Below are 19,923 nucleotides of genomic sequence, written 5' to 3' on the forward strand. Positions count from 1 at the left end.
GCTTTCTAGTTTATGTTATTTAATTTTGAGTTCAAAATCTAAATCCCCTTTTAAGTCATAGTGCTAATTATTGAATAATAAAGTGAACAATAGTCCTCGTGGGTTCGACCTGTGCTTGCTATTATACTAAAATAATTGGAAGCATTGAAAGAAAAATAATTGTTAAATTTGTTGTGGTATACAACCCGCATCAAATTTTTAGCGCCGTTGCCGGGACTATTATAATTTTTTTTATTATTCAATTTAATTAACTACATACTCACTAGTTTAATTTTTTTTTATTGCAGGTGTATATTTCTGGCAACGATACTCAAGAAAGACGACAAGCCATAAAGCAATATCTTGAGACATTGTCGTCCCACTCTTCAAGGACTGTCACTGACAATCAACTCTTTCAACCTTCCAAGAAAGTAAATCCAATACAAATACCATTATCATCTGACGACGATTCTGACTCTGAAACATTAGTTAAGTCTCAGATGGCTCAAGAAAGGACGTCGAAAGAGTTGGCAACGCCAAATCTAGACCATCAACCTCTGTGTATTCAATACCCAGCGTTGGATGTTAACTTTGAACTCAAGTCGGGCCTCATACATTTATTACCATGTTTCCATGGGCTACAAGGAGAGGACCCGAACAAGCATCTGACAGAGTTTCACATAGTCTGCTCTAGTATGAAACAAGCGTTAGTAATTGAAGAGTAGATTAAATTAAGAGCATTTCCATTTTCTTTGAAGGATGGTGCAAAGGAATGGCTATATTACCTTTCTCCTGGAACTGTTAATACCTGGAATGAAATGAAGACAATGTTCTTCGAGCATTACTTCCCAGCATCTAAGGTTGGTAGTATAAGGAAGGAAATCTGTGGCATTCGCCAACAGACTAGGGAGTCATTATATGAGTATTGGGAGAGATTCAAGCGGTTGTGTGTCAGTTGCCCTCATCATCAGATAAGTGAATAACTCCTAATCCAATACTTTTATGAAGGACTACAGTCATTGGATAGGAGTATGATTGATGCAGCCAGTGGGGGAGGGGGGGGGGGGGGGGCACTAGTTGATAAGACTCGTGCTGCAGCTAGGAGCTTGATTTCTAATATGGCTGCTAACTCACAACAGTTTGGCATTCGCCAAGGTCCTACTCCACCACCCAAATCAGCTAATGAAGTGAGCACCTCTTATGCTAATCAACTTGGTCAACAATTGGCTCAATTAAGTGCAGTGGTACAACAACTTGCTTTAGGCCAACATGTGCGGCCATGTGATCTGTCAGGTTGAGGGCATTCTACTGATAGTTGCCCTACTCTATTTGAGGGAGAGACTGATGTTGTTAGTGCTGTATGAAATTTCCCAGGTCAATTATGTCAGATGTACTATGAACCCTTTTCACAAACTTATATTCCTGGCTGGCGTGATCATCCAAATCTTCGTTATGGGAATCAACAACAAGTTGCTCACCTGCGAGACCACCTGGTTTCACTTTTCAACAGCAGTCTCAACAAAATTTTATACCTAGACCATCACAAGCACCGCAAGTTGCTCCACCACCAAGTTCCAAACCTTCAACTGAGGATTTAATCAATGCAATTGCTACAAATACTCTTCAGTTTCAACAAACTACCCAAGCTTCCATCAAAATTTTGGAGAATCAGGTGGGACAACTAGCATCATCATATAATAGGTTGGAAGCTCATCTGTCTAAAAAATTTCCTTCACAACCTGAGATGAATCCCAAGGAGAATGCTAGTGCAGTAACTTTGCGAAGTGGGAAGCAATATGATCCACCTAGTCCTCCAATGCCTATTAAATCGTCATCCAAGCCACAAGTTGATTGCTTGGTTGATGAAGATGTGCCTCCAAAGCCAACCGACCATACACAACCAACCCCTAAGCCTAATTTTGTCACCCCACCTCCTTTCCCAAGCAAACTGAAGAAGACTAAAAAGGAAGAGGTTGACAAGGAAATTCTTGATACATTCCGCAAGGTATAAGTGAATATTCCTCTTCTTGATGCTATTAAACAAGTGTCGTGCTATGCCAAGTTTTTGAAAGAGTTGTGTAGTAATAAGCGTAAGTTGAGGGGTAATGAACACGTTAGTGAGGGGGAGAATGTTTTTGTAGTTCTTCAAAAGAAGCTTCCACCAAAGTGTAAGGATCCTAGTACCTTTACTATCCCTTGCACTATTGGTAATAAAAGAATTAAGCGTTGTATGTTGGATTTTGGAGCCTCTATAAATTTCATGACATTCTCCATTTATGCTTCATTGAATCTCGGTCCACTTAAAGAATAGGAGTGATTATTCAACTTGCTGATAGGCCGAATGCTTATCCCAGGTTTGTAATAGAAGATGTCTTAGTTCAAGTGAATGAATTGGTGTTTCCAGCAGATTTTTATGTTCTTGATATGGAAGATGAATCTATTCCATGCTCCACTCCAATTTTGTTGAGAACACCATTCATGAAAACTACAAGAACTAAGATTGATGTGCATGACGGTACATTGACCATGGAATTTGATGGGGAGACAATTCGATTCAATATTTTTTAGGCTATGAGGTATCCAAGTGATGTACATGTTGTTTACTCTCTTGATGTGTAGGATATCCTTTCTCAACGAGTCTTAGATTTGTATAATGAAGATTGTTTGGAGGTTGTGTTGACAGAGCATCTTGTGTTGACCGATGAAGATTTTTCTGATGAGATCATGGATGTCATAGCCGCACTCAATAGTGGTTTTGAGAAGAATTATAAGAAGGTTACATTTATGGATTTACCGATTTTTAATGAGAAATTGCAGCCATCAATTGTTCAAGCTCCTACACTTGAATTGAAGTCACTTCCAGAGCATCTCATATATGTTTACTTGGGGAAGAACGAGACACTTCCAGTTATAATTGCAAGAAATCTTAACCAAGTTCAAGAAGGAAAATAAATAAGAGTACTTCAAGAATATCAAACAGCCATTGGTTGGTCTATTGCTGATATTAAGGGGATTAGCCCTTCTATGTGCATGCACCAAATTTTATTTGCAGAAGGGTATAAACCAACATGTGAGGCACAATAGAGATTAAATCCACCTATGATGGAGGTTGTGAAAAAGGAGATACTGAAGCTCCTTAGTGTGGGTATTATTTACCCAATGTTAGACAGTCAATGGGTGAGTCTAGTTCAGGTAGTGCCAAAGAAGTCTGGAATCACAGTGGAAAAGAATGACGAAAACGAGCTGGTGCCAAAAAGAATGTGAACTGGGTGGCAAGTTTGTATAGACTACTGAAAGTTGAATGCAGCAACTCGTAAAGATCACTTTCCATTACCTTTCATTGATTAGATGCTTGAGAGGTTAGCAGGTCATTCTTATTATTGTTTTCTTGACGGTTATTTGGGATATAATTAAATTGTTATTGCTCCTGAAGATCAAGAGAAGACAACCTTCACATGCCCTTTTGGTACATTCGCTTTCCGACGTATGCCATTTGAGTTATGAAATGCTCCTGCAACTTTTCAGCGATGTATGATGAGCATTTTTTCAGAATATATTGACAACATCATTGAGATTTTTATGGATGATTTTAGTGTTTATGGTGACTCATTTGATCGATGCCTTCATAATCTCACTTTGGTACTCCAGCAGTGTATTGAAACTAACCCTGTGCTTAATTGGTAAAAATGTCATTTTATGGTAAACCAAGGTATAGTTTTGGGTCATGTGATTTCAGTCAAGGGAATAGAGGTTGATAAGGCAAAGATTGATTTAATTCATTCTCTACCATCTCCGACTAGTGTGAAAGAAGTGAGATCATTCCTTGGGCATGTCGAGTTCTATAGGAGATTTATCAAGGATATCTCTAAAATTTCCACACCACTATGCAACCTTCTTCAAAAAGATGTAAAGTTCGAGTTTAATGAAAAGTATTTAGTGGCTTTCAACTTATTAAAAGAGTCTTTGACTACAGCTCCTATAATACAGCCACCAAATTGGGAGCTACCTTTTGAACTTATGTGTGATGCGAGTGATACGCCGTGGGTGTTCTTCTTGGGAAGCGAGTCGACAAGCTTCCTCATGTTATATACTATGCTTCTCGCACTCTCAATGATGCTCAACTTAATTATTCCACCACTAAAAAAGAGCTCTTGCCGATCATTTTTTCCTTGGAAAAGTTTTGGTCATACTTGATTGGAACTAAAGTGATTGTTTATACCGACCATGCTGATCTTCGCTATCTATTGGCAAAGAAAGAAGCCAAGCCTCGAATGATTCGGTGGATTCTACTTCTTCAAGAGTTTGACTTGGAGATAAAAGATAAAAAGGGTTATGAGAATTTGGTGGCAGACCACTTGAGTCGTCTTATTCGGGATGAAGATAATTTTCCCATGGATAAAAAAATTTCTGATGAGCAACTTCTCGCCGTGCAAGAAGTTATTCCTTGGTATGCCGACATTGTAAACTACCTTGCTTCAAAGGAGTTACCAAGTGATCTCACACAAGCACAACAGAACAAGATCAAGCATGATGCTCGCCACTACATATGGGACAAACCTTATCTTTGGAAGCATTGTACATATCAAATCACTCGAAGGTGTGTACCCAAATGTGAATTATGTTCCATCCTTGCTTTTTGTCATGCTTATGCTTATGGTAGACACTTTGGACCTAAGAGGACAGCTCGTAAGATATTCAACAGCGGTTTCTATTGGCCCACAATTTTCAAAGATTCTTATGCTTATTGTAAGGCATGCGATCGTTGTCAACGAGTTAGTAACATTGATAGGATAGATTTTTTATACTTTTTAATCTTAGTTTTATTTTTTTATTATTATTATTTTATATTTTTAGTTCTTTTTATGTGTGGTTGTTGTATTTTTCAGGTTGTCGTTTGTTAAATGGATATTTGAGAAATATTTCAAAATTTATTTGAAATATTATCTTCAATCAAGAGAAAAACAATAAAAAGATATTTATTTGAATTGATTGGAAAAGTAAAGGAGAATTCAAACTTAAATTGTTGGAAAAATATGAGATATTTTGAATATGAGACAGGGTCGGTATTTTGACTATATCTCCCTGATTAGTGCCCAGAAATACACGTTTATTGATTTTAATAGTCAAAATAAATTGAGTTTTAATTAATATTTTCATGGAATTAATATGATTTATTTTATAAATGAAAATATTTGATTATGATTTAATTTATTATTATTTTGTAGGAATTAAAATTGTATTTTGGCACTTTAAAATGAAGAGAAAAGAAAACAATTAAAACTGAAAAAGAAGGATGAAGAAAATGGCATTTTTGAAGAATAGTTCCCAGGCCCGAAGGCCCAAACCGAAGGCCCAACCTCCTCCTTCAGCTCCTCCCAGTTGACGTGGCGTGCTCTCCTCGCGCCACGCGTCCCAGCCAGTCACTCCTCAGACCCACGTGACCCGGTTGGCGACCCAAAGACCCGCGCCTGACCTGGTCGGGTCCCCTTCTCCTCTTGCGTTGACCCGGTCAAAGAAGCCATTCTCCTTCAGCCAGCCGTGCCACGTGGCGTTTCTCCATTGGCCAGGCTTGGTCAAAGTCTTCTAGCTGCCAAAGCCTTTTTTTCCGCCCATCCTTTGATGCACTTTGGGCCATGGACCTCCTATTTTGAGCTTTAAAGCTCATCTTTTTTTGGTGTTTTTGAAAAAGGGTATTTTGACCATACACCAAAATAACTAGGTTAATATTTATAATAAGATTTGATTTTTTAAAATCATATTTTATTATTAATATTTCAGATTTATTTTGTAAACCCCATTTTGTTGTTTAATTTCTTTTTAGTCCTTTTCTCCCTCTATAAATAGGGATTCTTTCTTCACATTTTGTATGTAATTTTTAGGTAGCAAAACTCTACCAAATTTTAGTCTCATTTCTCATATTTTCTCTCTAGAATTTCATGAGAATGTCTAGCATAATAGGCTAACCTTCTTAGGAAGGTTAGGATGATCCTATATGCACTATGACTTTGTTTGGTATTTTTGATTCACCATGTACTTAAAGCTTATATATTTGAGTGATTTATTTTCTTTCATCTCTATCTCTTCATCTTATTATCTTTATTTATGTTTACTAATAGTATATAGATTTTGTCAAGCACTTTCTATGTATTATCAAATTAGTGAAAATAATATAGGTAATATCTTTATCATTTTCTCCATCTCATTCATATATATTTACTTTTGCTAAAATCTATATAGAATTAGTCATGCTCTTTCTATGTATTTTATAAATAGTAAAAGTAATATTTGTGTTAGGTTTTATGTCCAATCTTTTATTGCATTATTGCCAATGGTATAATGTCATTTTTAGATTTCTCATAAGATTTATCTCATCTTTCCATGGTAAAGAATAATAATCACTTGAATACATTTTTGTGAAATATATTTGTGCTTCAATGTTAAATCTTCCAAATGAATAGTTGGGATGTGAACTATCAATTTGTGTAATTTTTGTGAATCAAAGATCCAAATAAATAAGTATGCATATTGGTGATTCTTGATCCTTCCTACTTGTTACCTATTGTTACATCACACTTTATTCTATCTTCATTTCTACTCTTTAAATTTCAAAAACAACAAAAATATCACTTGTTCTATTTTGCCTTATATTATTTATCTCTAACATTTATTTATTGATTAACTTGTTTCTTTACCTCCTTGTGGAATCGACCTCCCATCTATACTACGACGACCGCTAAGTGGAAGTCACGTTTGGGCGTTAAACACTCCCGACTCACTTATCCGATTTACGTGTTCTTGATGGAGTTTGAAAGCTTATCTAAATAGCTACGAAAGCTTGTTTCACAAAAAAAAGTCAAATTCGGACGTTTACATAGTGATATTTGACCTACAAGATTACGCAAGCTAGAGTTGCGGGATTTGAAATTCAAATAAAGATATTTTGGAGCATTATCAAGTAACAAATGGAAACATCTAGAAAACTCCTTTAACATCCTTATCACTATAAAAAGAATGCTTTAGACTATTTTAGATATCCATCTCTTTCTTCTTGACCTCTCTCTATTTTCTCTATTTCTTCTCTTACTTCTTTTTCTATTCTTTTCCATGAACTAATTTTCTTATCTGGGGTTTAATGTAGTCACTTGGAATTCTATTTAATTTAATTATGATGTTCTATTGATTTTTCTTCTTTATTCTAATTTATATAATGTGTGTTTAATGCTAGTAAATACTTGATCAATATTTGCTTGATTTATGATTTTGATTCAAAATTCGAAAGATGAGAATTGAATATGCTATCATTGTATAGACATAGGTTGCATATTGGACGAAAGTACCTATATGACTTGTGTAGTAATTAAGTTTCCATGCTTAATTCATTCTATATGTTTAAGTTTATCACAGAGATGTAGAAAATCTGCATATAGGCTGAGATCTTATATCTTGAAAAAGAATAGGAATTGATTTATGTTAACCTGCTATTAGAATAGGAAGAAATAAATCTAGAATTTATTAATAAAATTAGTAGAATGAAAAGTTGATGAAATTAACCCCCTAGGTCTTTTTAATATTGATTTCTATCTTTAGTTAATTTTGTTCATAATTATTTATAATTTTAAAATTAAAATTCATTAATCTAATTTGACAAATAGAAATTAAAAGAACAATTGTTAGTAATTGGTAAATAGTCTTCATGGGAACGATACTCTATTTATCATCTATATTACTTGAATTGATTGTGTGCACTTGTGTATCATATTTTCACGATCAAACATAACGGCCAAGGATCAAATGCCTCAAACTCCTATTTTAATTCTTGAGATTTTTGATGTTTGGGGTATGGATTTCATGGGACCATTCCCATCTTCTTTTGGCTATGAATACATTCTTTTGGAAATTGATTACGTGTCTAAATAGGTAGAAGCAATTGCAACTAGAACGGATAATTCAAAAATAGTGGTCGATTTCATTCGCTCCAACATTTTTGTGCGCTTTGGTACACCCAAGGCTATACTTAGTGATCGAGGCACTCATTTTTGTAACAAGAGTATAGAAGCATTGTTTCGACGTTATAGTGTAACTCACAAGGTGATAGTTGCTTATCATCCACAAGCCAACAGGCAAGCGAAGGTTTCTAATCGTGAAATCAATTTGATTCTTGAGAAGACCATAAATCCAAACCAGAAAGATTGGAGTACAATGCTTGATGATGCCTTGTGGGCTTATCGTAAGACATATAAAACACCTTTCGGTATGTCACCGTATCGGTTGGTGTATGGGAAGCCTTGCCATCTACAGGTAGAGTTGGAGCATAAGGCTTGGTGGGCTGTCAAGAAGTGCAACATGGACATGGTTGATGTAGGACAACAACGAATGCTTCAATTGCATGAGCTAGAAGAAATATGCAATGAAGCATATGAGAGCTCCAGAATCTACAAGGAGAAAACCAAAGCTTTTCATGACAAACATATTCTTTGAAAGAGTTTTGTGGAAGGTCAGAAAGTTCTCATGTATCACTCTCGCCTTAAAAAAAATTATGAGAAGTTGAAGTCTCGCTGGTTAGGTCCATTCACTGTCACCAAGGTTTTTTTCTCATGGAGCAGCCGAAGTTGTAAGTCCAAGTACTGGAAATTCACTCAAGGTGAATGGTCAGAGATTAAAGCCATATTACGAATCAATGGAGAAAGAACAAGCTGCTGTGATTCACCTCATTGACTCGGTATATGCTGATGAATGAAGCATTAAGTTGAGCTAGCGACGATCAACTTAGCTACTATGTAAATTAGTTTATTTTAATTATTTTTTTATTTAAATTGAACATTTTTTTATTTTTACTTTTGATTTTGTTGAGGTTATTTTAGTTTAATTTCTGTAATTAAAATTGTGAAAACTGTGAATTTTTTTTTTTAAAAAAAGTTTGAAAAAAAGGGCTCAAGCCGCGACACACCTTTCCTATGCCGCGACCCTTTTTCAAAGAAAAGCTTCAGAAGAATTTGCGGGCCGCAACCTATGAGCACGTTTCAGGTGAAGGAGTCTTGTCAGGTTGCGACACACTTTTCCTAGGCCGCGACCCTTTTTCAGAAAAAAAGCAGCAGGTATAGTATGGGTCGCGTCACACATTTCCCAGGCCGCAACCCACGAAAGCTTTTTCAGAAAAAAAGGGGAGAAGCATCAGGTATGTACGCGGGCCGCGACACGAATTTTGCAGGCCACGACCCATGAACGTTTTTTTCAGAAAAAAAATTAAACATAAAAACTCAATTTCATCACTTATTTTTAAAAAACAAAAACAACCATTCCCCTCTCTTCTCTCCCCCATTACTCTCATCACCAAACCTTCACACCATTTTCTCCATTTTTCCTTGCTTTCTTCATTCTCCTTCCATCATCATCACCCTAAATCATTCTACCAATTTTTCTTCTTCTTCCACTATTCCCTAAACCTTCCCAAAATCTCCATCCCCATTCACACACACACACACACACACACTAATCTGAAATCCATCCCATCCCATTTTGTCTTCTGAATTTATTAGACATTTCACACATACATTCAAGGGAGGTTTGCATTCCCATTCAATACTCTCATCAAGTAAGTTTTTCTTTGATCAATTTTTCAATTTATGAAGAGTATTTGTTTTTTCAATTGGAAAATTGTATTGTGGTGTATTTTGGAAGAATTTGTGAGGTTGTTCATGTTGGTGTCCAATGTGTCTTTCATTAATTTGCTTATTCATTCATGCACATTGTGATTTTTGGGACGTTTTACTTTATGGCATACATTTTTTTGGAGTTGGTATTTTTCTACACTCTATGTGTTTGTTAAAAAGCTTGAGAGGAATGGAGTATATGGTTGGTGTATGAATGTTCTTGGTGTACGTTGGAAGTGGTTATGTATGATTTGAGTGGACGCGTTGTGTCGTTTTGACACAGGAATTGGTGACATTTGAACTTTATTTTTGGCATGGTTCAATGTTGGTCATTGTGGTAATTTTCTCTTAATATTTTGGTGACTCACATTGGTGTTTTTGGATTCTTGTTCTTAATTTTTCTATTCTTTGACATCCATGGCTCCCAAGACAAACAAAAATTAAGCTTCTTCATCGACACCAATTCCTTATGATCCCCAAAGGTTTGTGTCCAACGAAGCCTATGAGAGTTACATGAACACCATTGCTCATGACAAGGTGTGGGTCCCTGAATGAGGATTTTATCTCCACATGCATCATGATCAACCGTTCCTCATGCATCAAATTGAGTCTTGGGGTTGGGAAAAATTGTGTGCACATCTCGAACCTGGCATTGGCCCTATTGTTCATGAATTTTATGCCAATGTTGTGGCTCATGAGAACTACAAAGTGAAAGTGAGAGGTGTGAAAGTGTCATTCAAAGCATCTGGTATTAATAGCTACTACGAGCTACCCCATTTTCAACGTGATGAATATGGCTAAGTTAAAGATGATCTTAATCATCAAGCTATCATTGATGAGATTGCAATGTCGGGTGCTGTATGGACCTTGTATAGTAATGGGGCTCCTCGCTACATCAAAATCGCTTATCTGGATAGCAATACAAAAGCTTGATAGCGATTCATGGGGGAAAAATTAATGTCGACCGCCCAACTTTGTCGCGTTGATATTCACGAGGCAATTCTTCTTTATGCTATTCTCACTGACAAAACCATTAATATGGGACAGGTTATTCATGGCTCCATCATCCAAAGTATGAGCCAAGTGACGAATGGATTTTATGATCCCTCATTGATCACTACGTTATGAAAGAAGGCGGGTGTTCCTTGGGATGAATCTGAAGACAAAGTGCATCCATTAGGCATTATTGATCACAATACCCTCGATAGATTTAAGGAAAAAACCGCTGCTCAGGCTAATGATCAAGCCCAATCTTCTATTCCGGCACTTGTTCCCCCTCTGAATGATAGTAGAAGAACCACTCAACAATGTTTGCAAGCTTTGGAGAAAGAGGTTTATCATGGCTGACTTGATATTCGGGGCCAATACTCAACATATCCTAGCTCACAACCAGAGGTTTATGGAATATGCGAGCTATCAGGATATCTCTAATAGGATGGATCAGGCTCGCTTGAATGTAGATATGTCTGGATATCCACCTGCTCCTACTTGGTTGTAGGCATACCCACCACCAGTTCCTGTGCCTATTGTGCCATATCAAGCCCATGATGATGAGGATGCTGCTAGCGCTGCAGATATGGATAGTCCTGAGGAGTAACTTGTTTTAAGGGAGTTTTTCTTTCTTCTATTTGTTGGGGTTTTATGCCGTAATTAAAACCCAATTTCTTTGTAATCTCATTTATTATCAATAAAAGAATAGAAATCATTTTTTGACTTGACCAATCACTTTGCTCACATATTTTATTTTCATGATTATTTGTTTAATATAAACTTCTATTAAATCCTGAGCATATATATAATTGTATTTATAGTGACGTACTCACAGTGGAATATAAATATGGTTATATGTTCAAATATAAGTTAGTCCTAATATTAGTCAGTGCATAGGATTTACACTGACTTGCCAATCTACGATGTGTTCTACTTACACATTACAGTGTTATGTTCTTTCTAGAACATTAGCAAAGTAGATAAGATCGGATGTATTTATTATATTGGATAGGATCGATATTGACAGTAGATAGGATAAGTAAACATACCGTTATTATCTATTCTAGTCATATCATATAGTTGGCCATAGGTCAATTTAATCTCAATTGTGAGTGGTTAGTATTCTAACTGATTGTATTATTTGAGTTCTTTGACTTGTTCGTTACCAGCTTACCTTACAGACTAGCCCATACTTACATCTTGGGAACTCGGTAGTATAATTGAGTGGGAGTGTTAATCATAGATATGAACATCTATAGCTTCTGATGAAGAAGTGAACTGATGGTTTCCTTTTAGTTTGGTTCAAGGTGCTAAATGATAGAGATCTCATTTCAGTGATTAATATTAGTTTATTGAAATATCATTTACAAGGAACTAAGTTATCTAAGGAAAAAATACAATGAGGGGTAAAACGGTATTTTAGTCTCATCTCATTGCAGACCGTCTATAGAGGATTGAGACAATTATGGTTGTAACAATGGATAATTAATAGCGTATCTATATTTGTTATAGAGCGTTCTATGAATTCAAGAGTGCAATTCCGAGTCTTTAGTGGATTCACGAGGAATTAATAAGTTAGTAAATTTATTTGTTAGATTTATGATAAATTATTGGTACTTGATTTCATAGGCCCATGGTCCCCATTGTAGTGTTATGTTCTTTCGTGAACATTAGCAAAGTAGATAAGATACATTGTATTTGTTACATCGGACTGGACTGATATTGATTTTAGATAGATAAGTAAACATACTGTTATTATATATTCTAGTCATATTATATAGTTGACCATATGCCAATTCAATCTTAATTTTTAGTGGTTAGTATTCTAACTGTTATTAATATTTGAGTTCTTTGGCTTGTTCGTTACCAGCTTACCCTACGGACTAGCCTATACTTACATCTTGGGAACTCGGTAGTATAATTGAGTGGGAGTGTTAATCATAGATATGAACATCTATAGGTTCTAATGAAGAAGTAAAACAATGGTTTCCTTTTAGATTAGTTCGAGGTGCTAAATGATAGGGATCTCATTTCAGTAGCTAATATTAGTTTATTGAAATATCATTTACAAGGAACTAAGTTTTCTAAGGATAAAATACAATGAGGGGTAAAACAGTATCTTAGTCCCATCTCATTGTAGACCTTCTATAGTAGATTGAGTGATAATTATGGTTCTAACAATGGATAACTAATAACATATCTATATTGCTTATAGAGTGTTCTATGAATTCAAGAGTACAATTCCGAGTCTTTAGTGGAGTCACGAAGAATTAATAACTTAGTAAATTTATTTGTTAGATTTATGATAACTCATTGGAGCTTGATTTCATAGGCCCATGGTCCTCAATTTACCTTGGATAAAATCATCTAGATAGTCTCAATTAATTTATTTTATTATCAATTAGAATTATCAAAGTTGACCAGGTCAATTTTGGATAGTTTCACAGAGTTTTGTAATTTTGAGAAGAAAAGAGAAATTATGGCAGATTTATTAATTACGATAAATTGGTGTCTAAATTAATAAATAAGTATAAATCAAGGTTCAAATTATAAATAATTATTTAATTACTTAAATCAATAAAAAATAATATACGCCTTGTTTTAAGTCCAACGAGCTTATAATCAAATGAGAAATTTCACGGGCCTAAAGCCCATGATAATTTCGACCTAGGGCTGTTAATTGATTATTATTTTATTGATTTTTTAATTAAATAAATGACCTAAAAATTCTATAAAAGGAATGTTAAGAGAGTTGAAAACATAAGTCAAAACATGAGATGACAGACACTAGTTTTATGATAGGTTTTAGATAAGTCATTTTCTCTCTAAACATAAGTCATTTTCTAAGCCTTATTGCTCTTTTCTCTTCTTCTCTTTGTATCTATCTCATGTGTTGAGAATTTCCCACTCTAGTCTAGGTGATCCTAATGATACTTTGGATGGTTGTGAAGAAAATTGAAGATCGATTTAGTTTCTTGGTAATACTCTACAACAAAAAGGACACAAGGGTTAAAGAAACTGAAGGAAAGACTCATTCATTCCGCTGCGTATAATGTAAGTATTCTTATCATTATTTCTCTTTGAATTCAATTTTAGAAACATGTTCTAGGTTGTCTCATATTAACTTGTTTAATATTAGATCTACATGAAAATAAATAAAGATCTTGTATAAGTTTTCCTAACAACTGGCCTCAGAGCCTTTGATAATCTTTATTTTCATGCATGAACATGTTAAAAATTGAATTATTTGATGTGTTTAGTAATTGGATGGATTTCATGATTTTATGAAGCATATTGAATTCTATGTGATTATTAGTAATTTTTAGGTTATTTTGTTGAGTTTTCTGTGCCATTAATTTTTATATATGTTTTATTTTTTGTAAACCATGGTAAAAATTAATTAGAAAATGGTTTTGGTTTGAAATATTGCACAAATATTTTTTCGAATTTTTTTTTGTCTAGCTGCCAGTCACGCGCGCACACATGCGCGTATCACCCCCTGCGCATGCGCACCAGCGCGTGCATCACACTGCCACCGCATGTGCACCCTCGGAGTCCACATGCTTCTCCGCGCGAATGCCTTGCGCGCAGCACCCCTGCGAACGTTTCATCACCCAACAGCTAGGTGAACAGTACCATCATTGATTTTTTTTTTAAAATTAAAGAAAATAAAAATGTGAAAATTGATTATTTATAATCAAAGCCAAAAAATATCAGATTTATTTTTTCATTTAAAAATATTTTTTAAAATAATATATTTTTGTTGGTTGAGATTTAAATAATTAGATATTTTTACAAAGATTCAAATTTAAATTTAAAAATAGACTAAAAACTTGATTTTAAATATTTTAATATATTAAAATTAAGATATCAAATATTTAGGATATTTTCTTTTAAATACTTGTTATTTTTATTAAATATTTATTTGAAAATATAAATATATGTTTATTCTATAGTTTTTAATATTTAAATTATTTGAAATTTGAAATTTGTTAGTTAGATATTTTTATAGATATTTGAATTTGATTAACTATTTTAAAATATTTTAGGGTTGTTATAACTATTAATAATTATTTTTTTAAATGATTAAAATATTAGCTTATTGTTGTAACAACACAAGATATTTTTTGAAAAATAGTTAAGATATTTTTTCAATCAATTAATAAAATAATTTTTTAATAAATGGGATTTAAATTAACTTTCGTTGATTGTTGATAAATGAAATTTAAATTAAATTGATATATTTTTTTCAAATTAACCTAAATCAAGTTGATTGTTGATAAATGAAATTTAAATTAACTATTGTTAATTGTTGATAAATTTCATTTAAATTGACTTATTTTTGTAAAAATTTAATTAATTCGAATTTTTGATAAATTATAGATAATTAATTGTGATATTTTTGCAAATGAAATAAATTGTGGTACTTTTGCATAAATTCATAGACTTTCTCATATAGTAACATGACTAGGCCCATCCAATTATAATATGTCTGTATGCACTATATGTGATATTTTTTTGCAATTGGGCTTAGTTGCATATAGTGACCCATATGTTTGTTAGATATATGGATTTTGACAAATAAAATATTCATAAAATGATAGGTTTTATTTGGGCCCATTAGAAAATGTAAAGTTTAAATTCCTCTCTTGTGGGTGGTTCCACTTGTGAAGGCCCATATGCTTTATATGACTATAGTGGGCCTAATCAATTTATAACTATTAATAAAATGATGTTTTAAATTCTTGTCTTTTGGACATATCGAAGTTTGGAGACCTTTGTAGTGAGAACGACATATTGGACCCAACCCTCCTCCATACAAGCCCAATTGTTAAGACCCATTTACCTGAGTTGGACTTAATTGTATAGGTTCATTATATTAGTTAAACCTAAATATTGATTAGCAATAAATTAATTCTAAATTAATTGAATTTGTTTCAATGTGACACTTTAGAATTAAGAGGAAATTATAGGACTTTGGTTCTTAAAAATTTACTTTTTTCAATTTTTTTGGAGAACCATAGTCATTAATTTTCTAAAAATAAATATTAAAAATACTATTTTTAATTTTATAATGAGCTTATTTTAAGAATTATATTCGATCTCCACCACCGGTTTAACAACGTCAATAGCTTAAAGGGGGCATCGAGACGCTTTGATTCGTCCCCCTACGGAAGGTGCTCATTAGTTATTTTGATAAGGTTAGATTTCGAAAGATAGATAATTATAGGTCAAATTCTACTAGAAGCATCCCTACGGTGACTACTAGGACTAAATCTATTGATTATCAAAACCGTCGGTCTAGCTCATAAAATAAGAGATTTTGTTTTCTTATTTTGATCGAATAGTAGGTTGTTAATAATGGTGTCCATTATTAAATAAGTTTACAACTTTATTTAACTAGTGGTATTTTTGACTTTCACCAACCGAGACAAGGCTATCATAGATTCGTTAAAAAGCTAAAGAAATAGAGATATGATTATTTTGGTATTTTTTCTCATATCTTACATATTTTTTTACATATGTTGTGATCTTTCTTGAAATTTGTGTGAATAGGAGTTTTATTGAGCAAAAGTGATTGATTTCTATTTTATTGATAGTATGTAGTTTTAAGTATGGATGTGTCTACTCCCATCTTCTCTCAACTTTTGATGGAGAAACTCACTGGAGAAAACTTCCTCAAATGGAAGCAAAAAATCAACATTGTGTTGATTGGTGACAACTTTGAATTCGTCATGACTGGGGAATCCCCGGAACGAGCACCGTGTCCGCACATTCGTGATGGCACTGTCAATTCTCATGATAGCATCATAAATGCTCAGATAGCACCATCTCCCCACATTCGTGATGGCACTGTAAATGCTCGAATGGCACTGTGTTTGCACGTTCGTGATCAACTCAACTATGGTCTGACGCAGCTCATGAACGAGCTTCAGATTATTGAGCCTATCATGGGTGAACCTAGTAAAGGAGGAGAAAATAAGACTACTGTTGTTGCTGCTGATCCAGCTAAGACTAAAGCTAACCTAGCTTCGTCTTCAAAAGCTGGAAACAAGAGGAAAAGTGGACAAAACACCAACCCCAAGCCTGCAAAGGCTGCAAAGACAAGTGCACAACCAAATGCACAAACACCTAAGGGGAAGAACAGGAAAAACAAGAAAGGTAAAGGTAATTTCTTTCACTGCAAAGAGAAGGGGCATTGGAAACGAGATTGCCCCAAGTTTCTAGCAACGAAAAACAAAGGTAATGATTATAGTTCATTTATCTTAGAAACATGTGTTTTAGAGAATGATAAATCCATTTGGATTATTGATTCTGGATCTACTAACCATTTTTGAAACTCTTTACATCTTCTTGAATCGTGGGAGGAAGTGGACGAAAGTGACTTAAAGCTTAGAGTTGGGAATGGAGCATTCATTGCGGTCCAAGCTAGAGGAAGAGCTCGTCTGAAGTTTGGAAATAAATACATAATTTTAAATGATGTATATTTTATTCCGGATTTTAGTAGAAATTTAATTTCAGTTTCTATGTTGCAATTAGAATAATTTGTTATGACTTTCACAAGTTCTAATATATCTATTTCTTTCAATGGATCACAATTGTGTATTGCATGTTTGGAAAACGGGCTTTATATTCTGCGACCTAACTATAATGCCCTGAAATCCCTAATGCGGTTTAATGGATGGATTAGTAGGCCGAGAGGGCCATAATTGTTTAATTATGCCATTAAATGATTATATGCATGTTTATGTGAATTATATTATAATATGATGTCAAATGCATGCATGTGGGTCCACATTTCATTAAAGGGGTGTTTTGGTAAATTGGCCATTGAGGGTGTAATTGTATATTTGTATGCATGTCGGTGACATATTGTTGAGACCACATTATAATGTGGATTTGTTCGAGCCATTCAGCATGAGACGATCTTGAGTATAAATTACCGGTTTAGTCATAATGGGGCTAAGTTCGGGGCTCGAGGTGAGTCTTGGGGTGATTTTGATGATTAGAACGTTGCCGGGAATTAAAGGGTAACGGAATATGAATTATTGGTGTTTGAGAATATTGAGAATAACGGGAATTGGAAAGCGTTAATTATGATTAACGAAATAGGTGGGAAATGTCGATTTTGCCCTTGGGAGCCTTTAGAAACCTTTATTTGACCTATGGGTATTTTGGTCTTTTCACCCCTAGGATAGATTTAAGCCATTGAAGGCTGTAGAAGGAAGGGAAAAACAGAGTATCAAAGTTAGCTGTCGTGCACCATTTCTCTTCATTTTCTTCTTAGATTTTTGAGCTTAAGTTGAGGAACCAAGTTTGGGAAATAAGTCTTGAGGGCTTGGGAGTGTATTCCACCATTGAAGGGCATCATAACCTGAGCTTAAGGTAAGTTTCTAGCCATTAAATCTCTGGTTTGCTCTTTTTTTGTCTTGGTTTTCAGTTTGGATTTCTAGGTTGGTTGATTGGTTTTGTTGGGAGTTTTTGGCTAGGGTTCTTGTGGTTGTGATTCTTAGGACTTGTGGGGATGGTTTTTGGGTTCATTTGGCACAAAAAATGAGGTTTGGAAGCATTGGAATCGAGTTGGAAGTGAATGAGTCGAACGAAGAAGATTCAGGGGTTGATCTGGCTGGGTGTAGCGCTACAGCGCCCACAAGGGGGCGCTACAGCGCTACCCAGGGGAGGCTTGGGCTGTTTTTGGTTCTGAGATTAGCGCTGGGGTGCTAGTGAGTAGCACTGTAGCGCTACTTTGTTCCTTTAGAATCCCGTTTTGAGTGTTTTTAAGGGTTTTTGGCTCGGGGTTTCAATCCTTAAGGCCCAGGATCGAATCTACTCATCGTGTGGGTACGTTTTGGGGTCCCGAGAGTGGGGTTAGGTCAAGACCCTTTCATTGTTGATTTTCATTAATGGAGGTTGTAATTGGTTAGGACTAGGTGACCGCTAAAGGACTTAAAGTCAGATCGTTCTCAAGGGTCGTTCCTTTATTCATTCTCGCTCGAACCAGAGGTAAGAAAACTGGACCCTATATATATGACATGCATGGATATTATTGAGGCATGTTGGTTGTTAAATGTGGACATTGATTGCATATTAAATGCTTAGCAGATCTTGCTTACTTGTGTATGGCACTGACTAGTCAGGGACGGCACTAGTCGCGTATTACTGACCTGAGAGTCAGAAACGGCATAAGCGTCATGAACGTAGGACCGATAAAATATTAGATCTAATCGATATCAGCGTTGAATGAATCTAGGAGCATTAATTCTGGACCGACCCTAAGGTCGATGAAAATTATAAGCGCTTGACTAGTCTAGGACTAGTTACTCAGAGCCAGGGCCAAAGGCCTAGGTGACTACTTGTCACGTGGCTAGGGAGCAGAACCCCATGGTTGTGACTATATGGTCATGCGGTAGGTTATATTGGTGACTAGTTCATCGAACACCTATCTTGATAAGCTAGTGAAAGGATCACTTATTTGTAAAGCCCAGGTGACCCTATCGTCACATGGCTAATGGGAACGGAACCCACTTTAGTGACTTTTCCAATTGTCACTCCTGTATGTTGGACAGAAATTCCTGAATGATTATTATGATCATTGTTGATATTATATTCATGCAATATTGTGTTTTCTATTAACCGACATCGTTTTCTCTGAGGAAAACCCTCGACCTTCAGCTTCACTGGTGCTATGGCAGGTCGCGGCAGACCGAAGAAGAACGGCGTCCAAGGGACACGACGAAGTAAGATGAAGACCTTGCGGAAGAAAGGACCGGCATCGTTCGATAGGGTCGTAAAATCGAAGTCGATGGCAGAGATATTAGGAGTGGAAGCACTCTCTATTTCTGGCGATGAGAATGAAGGAGATGGGATTGCGACGGCAGTGGAGCAGGAGGCTATTACTCCCTGAGTGATTTTGGAATGCGCCCAACAGGAGCAGGAGGTTCAGTCGAAGGTTGGAGCTCATCAGATGAAAAGTGGTGATGTAGAGGCTGAATCTGGTAAGATTTCCATATCCCCGATTCTCCCCTCTGGGAAGATTATACAGAATTTAAACAATAGATTTGGAGAATCTGAATCAAAAGTGAAATGCTCATCTGGGGTTAAAATTGACATGGAAGACATTCAAGAGGAAATTGATTATTGGGATTCTGCCTTAGTATGCTATGTACTGGGAGCAAATATTCCTTTCCATGTTTTTGATGGATTTGCTAACAGAATGTGGAAGGATAACGGATTGCATAAGGTGGGAGTATTAGCGAAAGGAATTCATATTGTTTGATTCACTTCAGTGACTGCCAGGGATGAG

At 35.3% G+C, this 19,923-nt stretch overlaps 1 non-coding gene across 1 annotated transcript; it reads right to left on the reverse strand.

Annotated features, from left to right (window-relative positions):
• Positions 1-845: 845 nt before the first annotated feature.
• Positions 846-952, reverse strand: LOC133787693 (small nucleolar RNA R71). The gene has a single exon (XR_009872697.1). It is a non-coding gene; the product is annotated as a small nucleolar RNA R71 (small nucleolar RNA).
• Between the last annotated feature and the right edge of the window lie 18,971 nt (positions 953-19,923).

Source organism: Humulus lupulus, chromosome 6 (genome assembly GCF_963169125.1).
Source record: "Humulus lupulus chromosome 6, drHumLupu1.1, whole genome shotgun sequence".
NCBI classification, from domain to species: domain Eukaryota; kingdom Viridiplantae; phylum Streptophyta; class Magnoliopsida; order Rosales; family Cannabaceae; genus Humulus; species Humulus lupulus.